The sequence below is a fragment of the Bos indicus genome, chromosome 22 (assembly GCF_029378745.1).
Source record: "Bos indicus isolate NIAB-ARS_2022 breed Sahiwal x Tharparkar chromosome 22, NIAB-ARS_B.indTharparkar_mat_pri_1.0, whole genome shotgun sequence".
Classification (NCBI taxonomy): Eukaryota; Metazoa; Chordata; class Mammalia; order Artiodactyla; family Bovidae; genus Bos; species Bos indicus.
Genome location: NC_091781.1, coordinates 39,820,928 through 39,839,778, shown reverse-complemented (window position 1 = coordinate 39,839,778; position 18,851 = coordinate 39,820,928). Strand labels below are relative to the sequence as shown.

At 40.6% G+C, this 18,851-nt stretch overlaps 1 long non-coding RNA gene across 1 annotated transcript in view; it reads right to left on the bottom strand.

Annotated features, from left to right (window-relative positions):
- The window catches only part of LOC139178701 (uncharacterized), an 88,208-nt gene extending 83,025 nt beyond the window's left edge, over positions 1-5,183 (bottom strand). Inside the window, exon 1 of the long non-coding RNA XR_011563187.1 lies at positions 4,961-5,183. This is a non-coding gene — a long non-coding RNA (uncharacterized lncRNA). The remainder of the gene's footprint in view (positions 1-4,960) is intronic.
- Positions 5,184-18,851: the final 13,668 nt, after the last annotated feature.

Below are 18,851 nucleotides of genomic sequence, written 5' to 3'. Positions count from 1 at the left end.
ATTTGGGGAGAATCAGCACTTTAATAATGAATCTTCCAATTCATGTAATGGATTCTCTCTTCATTTTGTGTATCACCTGTAGTTTCTCTCAGCAATGTTCTATAGTTTTCAGTATACAGATCTGGAACATCTTTTGTCAAATTTACCCCCTAAGTATTTCATTTTTCCAATGCTGTGTAAATAGCATTGTTTTTGTAATTTTAATTTCCAGTTGTTTGTTGCTAGAAGAGTTTCTTTTTGCTTCATTTCTATTTAAAGCAGATCTTATAAAACCAAGCCATTTCTTAAGCCACTGGCCCAAGTTGTTGTCTGAGATGTGGAATGAACCCAGTCTAGTCAGCTACAGCTAAGAGTGCAGAGTCATATGGTACAGATCAGGTACATATCTTTGCTCACCTCAGGGATGGCTCAGGGTCACTGACCCTCAGCGGGATTGGCCCTTGATGAACCCATTCTATACCCTATGTTAAATGATCACGAACAAATCAGTAAAATGATGAGAACTAAATGTTAATTCTGTCCTTTTGATCCTTTTAAATTTTGCACAGGAAACTTATATGGCTGTTTGGGAGGGCCAGCAAAAAAAAAGAATCTTGCATTGGAAGTCAAGTATTTATTTCTATTGGCATCTCTAAATACAACCATATGGTCCTAGAGGCCAGAATGTTACAAATTCCACCTACTACAGGAAGATCTAAATTCCTAGGAGACCATATGTCTAATGATGTATCCCAGCCCCTTAATTTACACTCTCTTTTACCATAAACTCGGCTTTAACTGGTCTGCTAAGCTTAGAAGGCAGCAAAGTCCAAGGGATGCCCAGGGTAAACAGCAGGACTTAGAACTTTGTGACCATATGACTGCCCACTAAAAAAGGATATCTTGAGCCAAATACAGTTTTAAAGGAAGGCATTTTTAAGCCCAGTTTTCTTAGTGAATTATGTTTTTTCAGCACATGCTTATGCCTTTTTTTTTTTTTAATTCTCATGCATTCATTCATTTCTTCATTCAGCAGTTGTCCATGTAAAACTAATGTGGATCTCCATGCTACGGAGATGGTAGGGGTGGGAGGTAACACCAAGATTCATAATGAGGATTCCTGTTCCTAGGTAGGGAAACACACAGACCAGTACAACATGAATAAAGATACAAAGTGGAATATCTGGCACTGTGATTTGTAAAATATAAGGCAGTATTCCAATGTCTGTTATTTCATAGCTCAGAAGCAAAGACAGCACTGTAGAGAGTTGAGAAAGGCCTTCTAGGGAATGGAAGGAGACATGATCTGGTTTAACAGATGCAGAGAAATCCCTTACCTAGGTGAGAGGAAAATGTCTACCCATTTCTCCAAAGACCTCAGTGTATTGTGCTGGAGGAACGCTGAGAAGAGGATGTGGTAGAAGAATGTGGTCAATCACATTTTCCAAAGACGGCCACACTCCTCATCATGAGACAATCTAATTCTCTCCTTGAATGTGACTGGGCTTTTGTGACAGTTCAACCAGTAGCAAATGGCAGACACAATACCACTTGGAAGAGTCAGTCATAAAATTTCATGTCTGCCCTTTTCACCAGAACACTCTTCCTAGAGCCCTGAGCTACAGTGGGAGAACTCCCACAGCCCTGAAGGTGTCATGCTACGAGGAGGCCCTGTCTACTTGATCCACAGACTGCATGGAGAAACCCTGAGAAAGAAATGTCTAGCTGGCCCTCAGATACTCCAGTCCCAGCCACCTCTGACTGCAACTGCATGAAACACTCTAAGCCAAACTGCCTAGCTGGGCCTTTCCCAAAGCACTGACCCAGAGAAACCATGACAAATAAAGAAACAGCTACTGTTGTTTTAAGCCACTAACTTTCAGGGTGATTGGTTACACTCAGTAATAGATGATCAGAACAAGGAAGTAAGAAATGACGTGGCTGCTTTTATTTTTTTCTCCTTTCATGTCAGATTTGGGCTGACTGGGACTTGATGACAAGTCTGATTCCATAGTGCAAAAGAGGTAGGTAGAATACACCCAGGACTAGAAGTAGTATCTACATAATTGGTCAACAAGATGGTAGAGAAACAGGCTCTACAAAGCTTTGGGATAAGACAGAACCACCACTGAAGCAGGATGCTAAACTGAGAACCATAGGAGGGTCTCACACAGGACGCAAAGGCAGAGAATCCACTACCCAAACCCATGACAAGATTACACAAAGATAAGCAAGTGAGGCTTGAAGAAGTGTGACCTGACACTGAGTTATGAAGATCTAGTTACAGTGTTTCTCCCAGCAAGGGATACAGAATGATCTCAGAGCCTGGAGGGAGATGACACCTTTGATACCACCTGTGTGGATTAGATGGGAGTCAGATCAGGGGAGGTGCCAATCAGCTTATTTTGTTTCCAGTCAGCCCAGATTAACTGCCTATCCCACTTTACCCTACTTCTCTACTTGGAGAAGGAAATGGCAACTCACCCACTCCAGTATTCTTGCCTGGAGGATCTCCATGGACAAAGGTGTCTAGAAGGTTACAGTCCATGGGGTCACAAAGAGTTGGACATGACTGAGTGACTAAGCATCACTCTACCCATCCTCCAGCAAAAGGAAAAAAAGAGGCCAGAAGACCAAGTAAGAAAGTAAGTCTAAGGAAAAAAAGAAGGTAATATGCAAAAGAGGAAGATATTATGGATGGCATTCTGGTATAGTACAAATCCACCAAAAAATCAAATTAGGGAACCTACACTAATTTAGCAACATGCATCAAAACATATCAGGCAACATGCCTGAAAACATTTTTAAAAGACAGAATAGAATGCAAACATTTAAGTAACTGAAGAATGATCAATTTGATCAAATGTTTACAACAGCTACATTCACACCTAAAAGGGGAACATCCAACAATCTAATTGTCCAACAGATTAGCTAAATTGCAGAATAGTATGCAGCCTGTTTTGAAAATTATGTTATACAACATGAAAAAAACACTACCAAAATATTGTTTAGTGTAAAATTTTTCCTGAATAGCAGGTTCTGGGCCTGTTCCTTTAAAGATGCCCGTAAAAATTCCTCATACCACTTGGTACTCAAGAAATGTTGGTTCCCTAAATGAATTCTATAATTATCAGTGCGGACCTATTACATGCCAGACATGGTTTTATGTTCCCCCCACATGTAAATCTCTTTCACCTCCACATAATCCTAGGAAGTAGATACTATTACCATCCCTGTTTTGAATGGGTGAAAATAGTGGCAGAAGATTAAGAAATGTGCCCAGTAAATGGTAACACTGGGGCAGCTAGGGACGCACAGTCTGGGTCCAAAATACAGTATTGTCTCTTAAGCTAGACAATGCCTAAAATAAGTGACCTTTGAAAAACTAAAATTTAGTTTTGTCCTCGTCAAGACTTTACCCTCAATCATCAAGGAAAAAAAGTAATAATGATATTCACTAGGTCTCATGATTAATGGCAACAAATCTTTCAGAACTAAGGGCAGAGGGAATGGTAACCAAGACTCCAGCATTAAGAAGGAGAAGGTGGAGGGATCCAAGTATATTCATTATTTACATTTTTTTCATTTTCTTCACTGGCCTCGGGAAATAGAGAAAGCAGAAGGAGGGAGGATAAAAAGGAAAGCAAATCTGTTACTAAGTACTTTGGAATCATTATACGGGAAAGATGTCAGTAAAAACATTTTAAATGCATTATCTTGGGGTCTTCTAGTTGCACATTCATTTTATCTCCCTACTTATCTGTATGCATTTGTTTCAGCACCGATTACACTGGCGTAGTTTGTCATAAATTAATTTAGGTCTGTTCAGGAAATTTAAAAAATCTTACCACCAAGAATTAAGATGAAATGAGAATAAAGAAACAGCTGATCACTGTCCCCTCAAGAGACTATCTCATGCTGTTTCTCAGTTGTTTCTTGACTCAGGTTAAGACCCCCAACTGGAAAACAGGATTAGTGCTACATGCACATTTGCTGCTTGAAATGGGGATGGCGCCAGCAAGTCGCTATTTCCCTCTCACACCTCCCCATTTCTCTGTCAGCATTGGGAATTGGGACTGACTTGAAGTGTGTGTGGTGGAGAGTGGGAAGTGTTAACCAAAATTCCCCTCCCTCAACTTCTGCATGGCACTCACGCATGTATTAGGCCACCCTAAGGCTCTCCATACTGTCCAAGGGGAGAGCATATGGAGCCTCACAATATATTTTATTTCATGTCTCCCTTCATTCTCACACTTAGAAAGAAACGGGTAAGGTTAGATAAAATTGCTACTTAATAAGGTGTTACTGAGTGTGTAATTGCTCCCAGAGTGTTTTTAGAGTGATAGTCCGCCGGTAGGAGCCAAGCTTGCTATAAAGAATCTCGCTAAACTGCCCAACGACTGCAATTCCACTCATTTGAGATTGAGGAACACACCAAAGATTAAGCAGTATCTTTTACTAAAATACTTTTCCTCCCACCTCGTTTCAAACAGGTCAGCAAATTCAGAAGTTCAAGGTTTCCGTCCTTAAGTTGCGAGGGAACAGGTTCTGAAGTTAGTGCTAGAGTGACTTCAGAACCTTCTTTCCGGCAGCAGAAATTTACTAGCAAGCACATGTGATCTTCAACGGGGCTGCAGGCAGAATCAAGGCACTGTATAATTTCTTCAGAGCTTAAGAAATCTTAAAGATCATGATTGCATTCACGTGCCCTATTTCACAAAGTAGGTCACCCAGCTGGAAGCAGATGTTAGTTCTGCTGTTAACTTATTCCTCTTCCTATCTTCTCCCCAACAGAGGCGTAGCAGACCTGGAACAATGTCGTGGTGGGCCGAGGGATGGGCATAGTCTGACTTGGCAGGTAGGCTTCTGCTTAAATTGACACAGTTCTCACTCGGTATTAATGTTTCTCTTGATGAAAACTGTGCCAATTTCAGAACCTCAGAAATGGTTTTAGCCCTTCTCCACCCTCCTCCACACATACCTTGTAGCTTTCAAGCCTTTTCTTCAAAGCTCTGTCTGGAGGGTGCCAGGTGGGGACTGTCCAGGGCTCCCCCATTCTCCTGCTGGACGCTCTTGGAGGTAGCATAGAGCTACCTTAGAATCCCTGAGTTTTCGTTTCCTCTTGGAAGTGTCTAACTTGCGGAGCTCACATGAAGGTGTTCATTGGAGAAGCACCGCATGGGAAACAGCGGCTGTTCCCTCACTTCCGGTCATGGGACATTCACTTCCGCAGGAGATACGTAGCTAATCACGTCACGTTCAGCTGCTTTCCCAGCGTCCTTTTCAAAGTGCTTTGGTCAGGAGTGAAGCAAAGGCAAGGAAACACGCTGGTGTACCTGCATGTCTAGGTTACTGAGTCTATGAGAAGCCTCAGCTTTTGTGGACTCCTGTCAATTTCTGGAGAGTGAGATAGATTTAGGAAATAGGACTACACCCCTGCCCCCCACCATCTTTCCAATCACTCTAAAATCTTGGAGGAGCTATTTTTTTCTGTTTTGGGAGTTTTCTCCAGAGCCTCCACTCTGTGGATTTTATTCCTTTCATTTAACCTCCTTTGTTCTGTTGCTTTAGGTGAATTATTTTTGCTTATTTTTACCGTGTCACTCAAGGCTTTCAGTTCAGTTCAGTTCAGTGGCTCAGCCGTGTCTGACTCTTTGAGACCTCATGAACCACAGCACGCCAGGCCTCCCTGTCGTTCACCAACTCCCAGAGTTCACCCAAACTTATCTCCATCAAGTCGGTGATGCATCCAGCCATCTCATCCTCTGTCCCCTTCTCCTCCTGCCCCCAATCCCTCCCAGCATCAGAGTCTTTTCCAATGAGTCAACTCTTCGCATGAAGAGTTGGAGTTTCAGCTTTAGCATCAGTCCTTCCAATGAACACCCAGGACTGGTCTCCTTTAGGATGGACTGATTGGATCTCTTTGCAGTCCAAGGGGCTCCCAAGAGTCTTCTCCAACACCACAGTTCAAAAGCATCAATTCTTCGGCTCTCAGCTTTCTTCACAGTCCAACTCTCACACCCAGACATAACCACTGGAAAAACCATAGCCTTGACTAGATGGACCTTTGTTGGCAAAGTAATGTCTCTGCTTTTCAATATGCTACCTAGGTTGGTCATAACTTTCCTTCCAAGGAGTAAGCGTCTTTTAATTTCATGACTGCAGTCACCATCTGCAGTGATTTTGGAGCCCAAAAAATAAAGTCTGACACTGTTTCCACTGTTTCCCCATCTATTTCCCATGAAGTGATGGGACCGGATGCCATGATCTTCGTTTTCTGAATGTTGAGCTTTAAGCCAACTTTTTCACTCTGCTCTTTCACTTTCATCGAGAGGCTTTTTAGTTCCTCTTCAGTTTCTGCCGTAAGGGTGGTGTCATCTGCATATCTGATGTTATTGATATTTCTCCCGGCAATCTTGATTCCAGCTTGTGCTTCTTCCAGCCCAGCATTTCTCATGATGTACTCTGCATATAAGTTAAATAAGCAGGGTGACAAGATACAGCCTTGACATATTCCTTTTCCTAACAGAAGCAGAAGATATTAAGAAGAGCTGGCAAGAATACACAGAAGAACGGTACAAAAAAGATCTTCACTACCAAGATAATCACAATGTTGTGATCACTCATCTAGAGCCAGACATCCTGGAATGTGAAGTCAAGTGGGCCTTAGAAAGCATCACTACAAACAAAGGCAGTGGATGTGATGGAATTCCAGTTGAGCTATTTCAAATCCTGAAAGATGATGCTGTGAAAGTGCTGCACTCAATATGCCAGCACATTTGGAAAACTCAGCAGTGGCCACAGGACTGGAAAAAGTCAGTTTTCATTCCAATCCCAAAGAAAGGCACTGCCAAAGAATGCTCAAACTACCGCACAATTGCACTCATCTCACACGCTAGTAAAGTAATGCTCAAAATTCTCCAAGCCAGGCTTCACAATACGTGAACCATGAACTTCCAGATGTTCAAGCTGGTTTTAGAAAAGGCAGAGGAACCAGAGATCAAATTGCCAACATCCGCTGGATCATGGAAAAAGCAAAAGAGTTCCATAAAAACATCTATTTCTGCTTTATTGACTATGCCAAAGCCTTTGACTCTAGGCTATACTACCTGGGAAAGTTCACCAAGGGCAGGACCCTCCTGTTCATTTCATCTTTGCAAATGCCATGGACAGTGTCTGGAATAGGTAAGCACTCTACAGCTATTTGTAAAAATGAGTGATTATGAAGTATTCAAAGGATATGAATATTTTTTTAGTCTTCACAAAATGAAGTATGAAATTTGAGAGGAGGAAGGGGAGGAGGTGGTCTAGTGATTTGCTTTGTACATTTCAATGTTTATGTTTACTAATGTGCATAATTAAACACTGTGTGTCCATGGAAAGAAAAAAAGTGATAAGTCATGGTCAATTGGAAAGGCCTGATTACAAGTCTGTAAGAGTGAGAAAGTGTGGTGTTGGAGAAGACTCTTGAGAGCCTCTTGGACTGCAAAAAGATCCAACCAGTCCATCCTAAAGGAGATCAGTCCCGGGTGTTCAATGGAGGGACTGATGCTGAAGCTGAAACTCCAGTACTTTGGCCACCTCATGTGAAGAGTTGACTCATTGGAAAAGACCCTGATGCTGGGAGGGATCTGGGGGCAGGGGGAGAAGGGGACGACAGAGGATGAGATGGCTGGATGGCATCACCAACTCAATGGACATGAGTTTGGGTAAACTCCGGGAGTTGGTGATGGGCAGGGAGGCCTGGCGTGCTGCAGTCCATGGGTCACAAAGAGTTGGACATGACTGAGAGACTGAACTGAACTGAGCTGAAATGTGAGAGTATTCACAGAGGGATCATGAGTTAGCAATTTAGCTGTTGCCTTCTAGTTCTTCATTTATAAGCAGCAGAAAATTTTGAGTAAATAGCTCAAGTGAAAATGGGAGGTGGAGGTTCACTGTAATGCTGCAGAAGTCTTATAGAATCCAAGAAGAAACAAAGCTAAGTTATATGCAGATCAGAACATGGAGAACAGAAAAACCAAGATTTCTCTATAGGCGTTTTCTCATTTCTTCATCTCAGAGTCAGCGCCTTCACCTTTCTCTCACTTAGCTTCCTCTGTCTAGTCATCTTAGACAATATCCAGCAGTGATATCCTCAAATTCCAGATTATTTGGCTACTCTAGTGCCCATCTTCTATGACAACCTCTCTGAGAGGGTATCTGAGCAGCCCAAATCATCTGACATTTTTAGTGATGCCGTAGAAGTCATAGATAGGTGGCCAGCCAATGGAGTGGCCATCTTTGAGTCAGATGTTCACCTCTAGTCCAACCTGCAGGCAAGGAGGGCAAGGAAGGAGGAATATGTATTACCTAGAAAGCTTTATGAATAGATTAGATTATGAAACATATCCAGTTTTATATTTCTAGTAGTCTATTAATTCCTCAGTTTTAGAGGTGGTGTTCTATTCTTCTTTGTATTCTTGGCTGGTACATAGTAAATATTCAGCAACTATCTGATGAGTGACTGAATGATACATGGATGAGACTGACTGTCCATTAAGTTCTTTGAGATACCATGTCACACACAAGAATATTGATAATCAAAAAAAAACACAAAGAAAAAAAAACCATAACAAGGGTTGACAAGGATATAAAGAAGCAAACCTTCATACGTTACTGGTTAGAAGATAAAATGATGCAACTTCTTGACAAAACAATTTAGAACTTTCTTAAAATATTAAATATAATTTAACATATGACACAGCATAGTCATTTCCAGAAAATATCAATAACCTCAGATATGCAGATGACACCACCCTTATGGCAGAAACTGAAGAGGAACTCAAAAGCCTCTTGATGAAAGTGAAAGTGGAGAATGAAAAAGTTGGCTTAAACTCAACATTCATAAGACGAAGATTATGGTATCTGGTCCCATCACTTCATGGGAAATAGATGGGGAAACAGTGGAAACAGTGTCAGACTTTATTTTTGGGGGCTCCAAAATCACTGCAGATGGTGACTGCAGCCATGAAATTAAAAGACGCTTACTCCTTGGAAGGAAAGTTATGACCAACCAAGATAGCATATTCAAAAGCAGAGACATTACTTTGCCAACAAAGATTCGTCTAGTCAAGGCTATGGTTTTTTCCAGTGGTCATGTATGGATGTGAGAGTTGGACTGTGAAGAAAGCTGAGCACCGAAGAATTGATGCTTTTGAACTGTGGTGTTGGAGAAGACTCCTGAGAGTCCCTTGGACTGCAAGGAGATCCAACCAGTCCATTCTAAAGGAGATCAGCCCTGGGATTTCTTTGGAAGGAATGATGCTAAAGCTGAAACTCCAGTACTTTGGCCACCTCATGCGAAGAGTTGACTCATTGGAAAAGACTCTGATGCTGGGAGGGATTGGGGGCAGGAGGAGAAGGGGACGCCAGAGGATGAGATGGCTGGATGGCATCACTGACTTGATGGACATGAGTCTGAGTGAACTCCGGAGTTGGTGATGGACAGGGAGGCCTGGTGTGCTGCGATTCATGGGGTCGCAAAGAGTCGGACACGACTGAGCAACTGAACTGAACTGAACTAAACCAAGAAAATTGAAAAAATACATCCACATAATGGCTTGCACACAAATATTCATAATAGCCAAGAAATAAAAAAAACAGTGAGTGAATAAATGAAATATGACATATTCATACAGTGGAATACTATAAAAATGAAGTGCATATTATTAAGTGTTACAATGGAGGTGAACCAAAAAAATATCATGCTGAGTAAAAAAAGACAATTATATAAAACCACATATTATATGACTCAATTTATGTGAAATATTCAGAAAAGGCAAATCTGTAGACACAAAATAGATTAACAGTTGCCAAAAGGTGGGGACGGAAATAAGGAGTGACCGCAAATAGGCATTTTTTGGAGAGTGATAAAAGTGTTCAAAAATTAGATCCTTGTGATCATCACACAGCTGTAAATTTTCTGAAAATGATTGAATCATACACTTAAAATGAGGAAATGTTAGGGTTTGTAAATTATACCTCAATAAGCTTTTTTTTGGGGGGGTGGTGTTAGTTCTAAAAGGTCTTGTAGGTCTTCATAGAACCATTCAACTTCAGCTTCTTCAGCGTTACTGGTTGGGGCATAGACTTGGATTACTGTGATATTGAATGGTTTGCCTTGGAAACGAACAGAGATCATTCTGTCATTTTTGAGATTGCATCCAAGCACTGCATTTCGGACTCTTTTGTTGACCATGATGGCTACTCAATTTCTTCTAAGGGATTCCTGCCCACAGTAGTAGATATAATGGTCATCTGAGTTAAATTCACCCATTCCAGTCCATTTTAGTTCGCTGATTCCTAGAATATTGACATTCACTCTTGCTATCTCCTGTTTGACCACTTCCAATTTGCCTTGATTCATGGACCTGACATTTCAGGTTCCTATGCAATATTGCTCTTTACAGCTTTGGACCTTGCTTCTATCACCAGTTACATCCACAACTGGGTATTGTTTTTGCTTTGGCTCCATCCCTTCATTCTTTCTGGAGTTATTTCTCCACTGATTTCCAGTAGCACATTGGGCACCTACTGACCTGGGGAGTTCCTCTTTCAATATCCTATCATTTTGCCTTTCCATGCTGTTCATGGGGTTCTCAAGGCAAGAATACTGAAGTGGTTTGCCATGCCCTTCTCCAGTGGACCACATTCTGTCATACCTCTCCACCATGACCCGCTCATCTTGGGTGGTCCCACACGGCCTGGCTTAATTTCATTGAGTTAGACAAGGCTGTGGTCCATGTGATTAGACTGACTAGTTTTCTGTGATTATGGTTTGTGTAATTCCTCTCACAACAGCTACTGTCTTCCTTGGGTTTCTCTTACCTTGGACCTGGGGTATCTCTTCAGGACTGCTCCAGCAAAGTGCAGCCACTGCTCCTTACCTTGGAGGAGGGGTATCTCCTCACAGCTGCCCCTCCTGACTATAGGGGACTGGAATGCAAAAGTAGGAAGTCAAGAAACACCTGGGGTAACAGGCAAATTTGGCCTTGGAGTACAGAATGAAGCAGGGCAAAGGCTAATAGAGTTTTGCCAAGAGAATGCACTGGTCATAGCAAACACCCTCTTCCAACAACACAAGAGAAGACTCTACACGTGGACATCACCAGATGGTCAACACTGAAATCAGATTGATTATATTCTTTGCAGCCAAAGATGGAGAAGCTCTGTACAGTCAGCAAAAACAAGACTGGGAGCTGACTCTGGCTCAGATCATGAACTCCTTATTGCCAAATTCAGACTTAAATTGAAGAAAGTAGGGAAAACCACTAGACCATTCAGGTATGACCTAAATCAAATCCCTTATGATTATATAGTGGAAGTGAGAAATAGATTTAAGGGACTAGATCTGATAGATAGAGTGCCTGATGAACTATGGAGGTTCATGACATTGTACAGGAGACAGGGATCAAGATCATCCCCATGGAAAAGAAATGCAAAAAAGAAAAATGGCTGTTTGGGGAGGCCTTACAATTAGCTGTGAAAAGACGAGAAGCAAAAAGCAAAGGAGAAAAGGAAAGATAAAAACATCTGAATGCAGAGTTCCAAAGAATAGCAAGGAGTGATAAGAAAGCCTTCCTCAGCGATCAATGCAAAGAAATAGAGGAAAACAACAGAATGGGAAGGACTAGAGATCTCTTCAAGAAAATTAGAGATACCAAGGAAATATTTCATTCAAAGATAGGCTCGATAAAGGACAGAAATGGTATGGACCTAGACAGAAGCAGAAGATATTAAGAAGAGGTGGCAAGAATACACAGAAGAACTGTACAAAAAAGATCTTCATGACCCAGATAATCACGATGGTGTGATCACTCACCTAGAGCCAGACATCCTGGAATGTGAAGTCAAGTGGGCCTTAGAAAGCATCACTACAAACAAAGCTAGCGGAGGTGATGGAATTCCAGTTGAGCTATTTCAAATCCTGAAAGATGATGCTGTGAAAGTGCTGCACTCAATATGCCAGCACATTTGGAAAACTCAGCAGTGGCCACAGGACTGGAAAAGGTCAGTTTTCATTCCAATCCCAAAGAAAGGCAATGCCAAAGAATGTTCAAACTACTGCACAATTGCACTCATCTCACACGCTAGTAAAGTAATGCTCAAAATTCTCCAAGCCAGGCTTCAGCAATACATGAACCATGAACTTCCAGATGTTCAAGCTGGTTTTCAAAAAGGCAGAGGAACCAGAGATCAAATTGCCAACATCTGCTGGATCATGGAAAAAGCAAGAGAGTTCCAGAAAAATATCTATTTCTGCTTTATTGACTATGCCAAAGCTTTTGACTATGTGGATCACAATAATCTGGAAAATTCTGAAAGAGATGGGAATACCAGACCACCTGACCTGCCCCTTGAGAAACCTATATGCAGGTCAGGAAGCAACAGTTAGACCTGGACATGGAACAACAGACTGGTTCCAAATAGGAAAAGGAGTACATCAAGGCTGTATATTGTCACCCTGTTTATTTAATTTATATGCAGAGTACATTATGAGAAACGCTGGGCTGGAAGAAGCACAAGCTGGAATCAAGATTGCTGGGAGAAATATCAATAACCTCAGATATGCAGATGACACCACCCTTATGGCAGAAAGTGAAGAGGAACTAAAGAGCCTCTTGATGAAGGTGAAAGAGGAGAGTGAAAAAGTTGGCTTAAAGCTCAACATTCAGAAAACGGAAGATCATGGCATCTGGTCCCATCACTTCATGGGAAATAGATGGGGAAACAGTGGAAACAGTGTCAGACTTTATTTTTGGGGGCTCCAAAATCACTGCAGATGGTGACTGCAGCCGTGAAATTAAAAGACGCTTACTCCTTGGAAGGAAAGTTATGACCAACCTAGATAGCATATTCAAAAGCAGAGACATTACTTTGCCAACAAAGGTTCATCTAGTCAAGGCTATGGTTTTTCCAGTGGTCATGTATGGATGTGAGAATTGGACTTTGAAGAAAGCTGAGCACCGAAGAATTGATGCTTTTGAACTGTGGTGTTGGAGAAGACTCTTGAGAATCCATGGGACTGCAAGGAGATCCAACCAGTCCATTCTGAAGGAGATCAGCCCTGGGTGTTTTTTGGAAGGACTGATGCTAAAGCTGAAACTCCAATACTTTGGCCACCTCATGCAAAGAGTTGACTCATTGGAAAAGACTCTGATGCTGGGAGGGATTGGGGGCAGGAGGAGAAGGGGACAACAGAGGATGAGATGGCCGGATGGCATCACTGACTTGATGGACGTGAGTTTGGGTGAATTCCAGGAGTTGGTGGTGATGGACAGTGAGGCCTGGTGTGCTGCGATTCATGGGGTCGCAAAGAGTCAGACACGACTGAACGACTGAATTGAACTGAAGCTTTTTTTTAAATCCATGGAACAAAAATAGGCCATATAGGTTCTGTAAGATAAAGCCCTTTGGCTGATTCTTAATTTTATTTTTTTCTGTTTTCTGAATTGTCTTCCACCCAGTCCTTTGCTGGTTTCACATCTTCTTACAGTCTAGCTTGTACAGAAATAATCCTAGCAGAATCAGAGTGGACAGACTGCTTTGAGTGGACAAACCATTCATTTTGGGGCTGTAAAGAATAATGAAATTGTGTTGAGATAACATCACCAACTAAAGATAAGATAATATTTTTGATTGGAATATAATTGCTTTACAATGTTGTGTTGGTTTCTGGTGTTACAACAAAGTGAATCAGCAATGTGCATACATATATGCCCTCCCTCTGAACCTTCTTCCACCCGACCCCCACTGACTGTGGTAGCTTCTTCTTCATCTTCATGGCCCAGATGACCAGTGAAATCTATCCCCACAATATAAATAATTTATTCATCTTGGGAGGTATTTTACACACACTGTTATTATACGGACCATTTCCTTGCTCCAGAAAGCAGAACCAGCTGGTCATTTCAAGCATCCATAGAAACTATAATGTAATTGCCTAATACAGAATGCCACGTTACTGTATATAGAATGTACATTACATTCTTCATCAATATATGTCATGATGCTTCTATAATATCTTTAACATAAATAATCTTTCCATGTAGAAGGGGTTAAGCCTGAAGATGACATAAAGATATGAAAGTGAAAGTGCTCAGTTGTGTCCAACTCTTTGCAACCCCGTGGAATATACAATCCATGTAATTCTCCAGGCCAGAACACTGAAGTAGGTAGCCATTTCCTTCTCCAGGGCATCTTCCCAAACCAGGGACTTAACCGAGGCCTCCCCCATTGCAGGTGGATTATTTACCAGCTGAGCCACCAGGGACATAAAGATGTAGAAATAATCAAAATATTAATCAGTCACCATTCATTTCCTGAGTGGTAAAGGAGGATGATGTTGAGTAAATACTGATTTTAAAGACAGCAAAATGACATCTAGATATTTTATAGATACTTTTATAATTCAATTTTTATAATTACTCTTATGCATTCAATTGACCATAACTCCAATCTTGCAACTCAAACAATGCTTGAATACATGATTTGAAAGTAAGGAATTACTTAACTGTTCTGTTCTTTCTACCCTTTGCCATGGAGTATTGTGCTCTAAATTTTTTTAAAAGTTTTTCCCAAATTCATGGATGAATCATAAATTATGCCAGGTATGATATAAAGAATATTGACCTTTTTTTTTTGGTCACAACACACAGCTTGCTAAATCTTAGTTCCCTGATCAGAAATTGAACTTGGACCATGGCAGTGAAAACACCAATTCCTAACCACTGAACCATCAGAAAATTCCCTAAAACTGACTTTAAAAATAAAATATGTTGTGAATGCCCTAAACAAGTTGATTAGTTGGGTTTTTAAAAATTTAATGTATATGTAAATCTGCATGTATAAATATACATTCAATGTGTATGTTTGTATGTTCTTTATTCAACTGCTCCAGATGATATGATATGGGTCCCTCTAAGATTTTTTTCTGTGATGATCAAATTGAGCCAATAAATGTTTGATTAATTCCTATGGTGAGCCCCATAAAGGCCAGTCACAGATAGAAAGGATAGTTAAGGAGGGAACTGCTAGTTAAGGAGATTTTTTTAAGGCTTAGAGTAGAGCCTGAAGTCAAATAGAACAGAAAAGGATTAGCATCAAAAGAGAGTGAAAACCCAAAAGTACTGGTCTCAGTCTCTAGAAATGCACAACAAAAATTCCCCCAAAAAAACAAAAGAAAAAAACAAGAGTTGAGAATTCTTAAATGCAAAGACAAATAATAAAATGTTTCTTAATTAACCAGAGCACCTTGAATATATTGATTATAACTTAGGAAAATAATGAACTTATACGTCATAAATCAAACAGAACATATTCCTTAAGGCAAGATGGATGGAAAACAATGGAATGAACTTATTAAAAAGCTCATTACAAAAACAAAAGTATTTCAATGGTAAACTGATTATACTTCCTCTTTATCATATGATCTTCCCAAATGAAATAGATCTTGAAACACATTTTTCAAAAGCTGAGATACTGATCTTCCTACATTAATGGAAAATGAAAAAAGAAAATATATCAATCAAGCCAAAACATTACATGACTTAATGTCTTAGGGACATAATGGAATTAGAAATAAGTCTGAAATTGAGGTGTCTGTCTTTAAGGGTTAGTATGTAAGATATTTATCTTTATCTTATTGTGTTTAACAGATACCTGAGTTTAAAATTAAAGAGTTGGAAATAATCACATTTTTGGAAAATGGAAACTGCTTTTAAATAGTATGGGAATGGAGGAATAAGTATTTGAGAGCTTGTATACTATAAAATGGCACTAATTTGGATTAATGAGTATAAACCTGGTCTAAATTAGTAAAATGTGAACAGGAAAATATTTGAAAAGAAAATAAATGCTTTTCTAGTACACGCCCTTGAAATAAAAAAATGGCTAACGAAGTACTGGGCCTGATATTAGGGCTAGTTTAATTGGTATATGAGACAAGTTTGTAAATGTGCATTAATTGCTTCTTTTCACCTGTATTAATCAACAAGTTTTTCCTAAGGCCCTTATTCCATGCCCACAAAATGCTGGGCAAGACATCAGCAAAATGTAAGAGAACTTCGTAAATCTGGCTTTCTTAGGGATGATTTATTGAGTAGCCCACCCAATCAGAGGGTCAAGTATTTATAAAATAGTCACAGACCCTCCCCCCAATATTAAAAAGAAGCTATTTGGTAAGCATTGATAATCATTGGCATTTGTTGCACGTGTACTACCATTCAGTGGGACTTATAAGAGGTTAAGGAGCAAACAGTCCTTGAAATATTTTCAGTCACTGGATGTCTTGGTGTCTTCTTCAACTACTGCTTGTATGCCTTTAGGAACAACCCTGCTCCATTCTAATTTACTGCTTACACTCTCCATTGTAATGGAAAACTGCATAGTTTCCCATTTTATTTTCATCTGAATCATTTTCATTACTTTAATCAAATCATGATTTCATTATTTACTGATAAGTTTATTTTTATTTTATTTATTTTCAAAGTAATAATTGTAATGATAACAACAGATATTCCTATATGATGCCAGGCTCTGTGTTAACCTTCTCTGATGAACATCTGATTTTTGTCTATAGGCATCCATTTCCTTTTCTTTTGAAAATAACATCTAGATTTCACTTTGCTTGATTTAGGTGAGTGGACTTGTGGTACAGGTTGGCCTTCTCAAGATATTCCATTTCCCCGAATATGGTCATTAGTCAGGGCTGAACCAGATTGATCCAAGAGAATTGCTCCCTGTTTTGATGGGACTTTCTGGAGGGAGATGATCTCCTTCTACTATGATGACTAGGTATAAGAATAATAATGAAAACTTGGAAAGTTCTCTTGAAAGTGAAGCCAACACAGAAGAAAGCAAAAGCTAGATATGGAAAAAGAGGCTGAATCATGACAACATTAAGTCCCCTGGATTCAGCTATTCCTGAAATCCACTCCTAGACTTTTCAGTTATATGAGCCATTATAACCTCCTTTGGGCTTATGCCATTTTGGGTTCTGTTTCTGACCCTTGCAATTATAAATACCTGCTTAATGAGTAAGTGAGTGAGTGAAGTCACTCAGGCATGTCCGAGTCTTTGCGACCCTGTGGACTGTAGCCTACCATTCTCCTCTGTCCATGGGATTTTCCAGGCAATAGTCCTGGAGTGGATTGCCATTTCCTTCTCCAGGGGATCTTCCCAACCTGCTTAATAGACATTCTCTATTTCATTTGTTCTCTCATTGTCAGGAGAAGATGTTGTATCAATAATTCTCTATATTTTAGGTATCAGAAATCTGAGCCTCACAGAGATTAGGAATTTTGCCCAGTGACCTAGCCATTCAGTGATATAGTTGCTGCTGCTGCTAAGTCGCTTCAGTCGTGTCCGACTCTGTGCGACCCCATAGATGGCAGCCCACCAGGTTCCCCCGTCCCTGGGATTCTCCAGGCAAGAACACTGGAGTGGGTTGCCATTTCCTTCTCCAATGCATGAAAGTGAAAAGTGAAAGTGAATTCACTCAGTCATGTCCAACTTTTCGCTATCTCAGGGACTGTAGCCTACCAGGCTCCTCCGCCCATGGGATTTTCCAGGCAAGAGTACTGGAGTGGGTTGCCATTGCCTTCTCCGGATATAGTCGTTGCTGCTGCTGCTGCTGCTAAGTAGCTTCAGTCATGTCCGACTCTGTACAACCCCATAGACAGTAGACAGACTCAAATCCATGAGTCATTAGTTAGTTTTAGTTTTAGTTCAGTCTCTCAGTCATATCCAACTCTTTTCGACCCCATGAATCGCAGCACACCAGGCCTCCCTGTCCATCACCAACTCCCAGAGTTCACTCAGATTCATGTCCATCGAGCCAGTGATGCCATCCAGCCATCTCATCCTCTGTCATCCCCTTCTCCTCCTGCCCCCAATCCCTCCCAGCATCAGAGTCTTTTCCAATGAGTCAGCTCTTCGCATGAGGTGGCCAAAGTAGTGGAGTTTCAGCTTTAGCATCATTCCTTCCAAAGAAATCCCAGGGCTGATCTCCTTCAGAATGGACTGGTTGGATCTCCTTGCAGTCCAAGGGATTCTCAAGTCTTCTCCAACACCACAGTTCAAAAGCATCAATTCTTCGGTGCTCAGCCTTCTTCACAGTCCAACTCTCCCATCCATCAAATCCATGTCTATCTAACACCAGTGCCCATGCTCTTAACCCCTGCAGCCATCTGCCTTCATGCTTCATTTCTCTGTCTCTCCAGCATTTAACACAAGTTCTGACATATACTCAATGTTTTGTCAGTGTTTTATGAACTAGTTGGCATTAGAGGAGAGAGGAACAAACTTTTCCTGCCTAATGGACAAAGGCATATAATAAAATAGCATGAAAGAAGGTAAATTGGAGAGTGGAAGATTTAAAGGACTGGGGAATGTAAAAAGACAGATTAGACTACAGTAAAAAGTTTTGGAGAATTCCTGGAAACTGGCCCAGTTAAATCCTTAAAAAACAATTGATTCTCAAAAGTGGGTTAAACGTTTACCCAAACTAGCTTATTTATCTGATTCATTTACTTTATAACCCCATACTTCATAGATAGTACAAAAAAAACCAGAATGTTTAAATTTGCCCAAATCCCTAACAAGTAAAATCAACATATTCTTCTCCATATTTAAGATAAGCTTTCCACTTTGTTACTGTATTGACATAGCTTTTTTTTTTTTAACTCACACTAGTTAATGATCCTGAAAGAACCTACTTTTTGCTCATGTTCCAAAGGCTGTGATGCTTATCTGAGAGCAGATCTCACAGAGTTGAAAGGGAACTCATCCCTCAGATATGCTCTGTGGAATTGGGTAGCAAGATAAGAAAC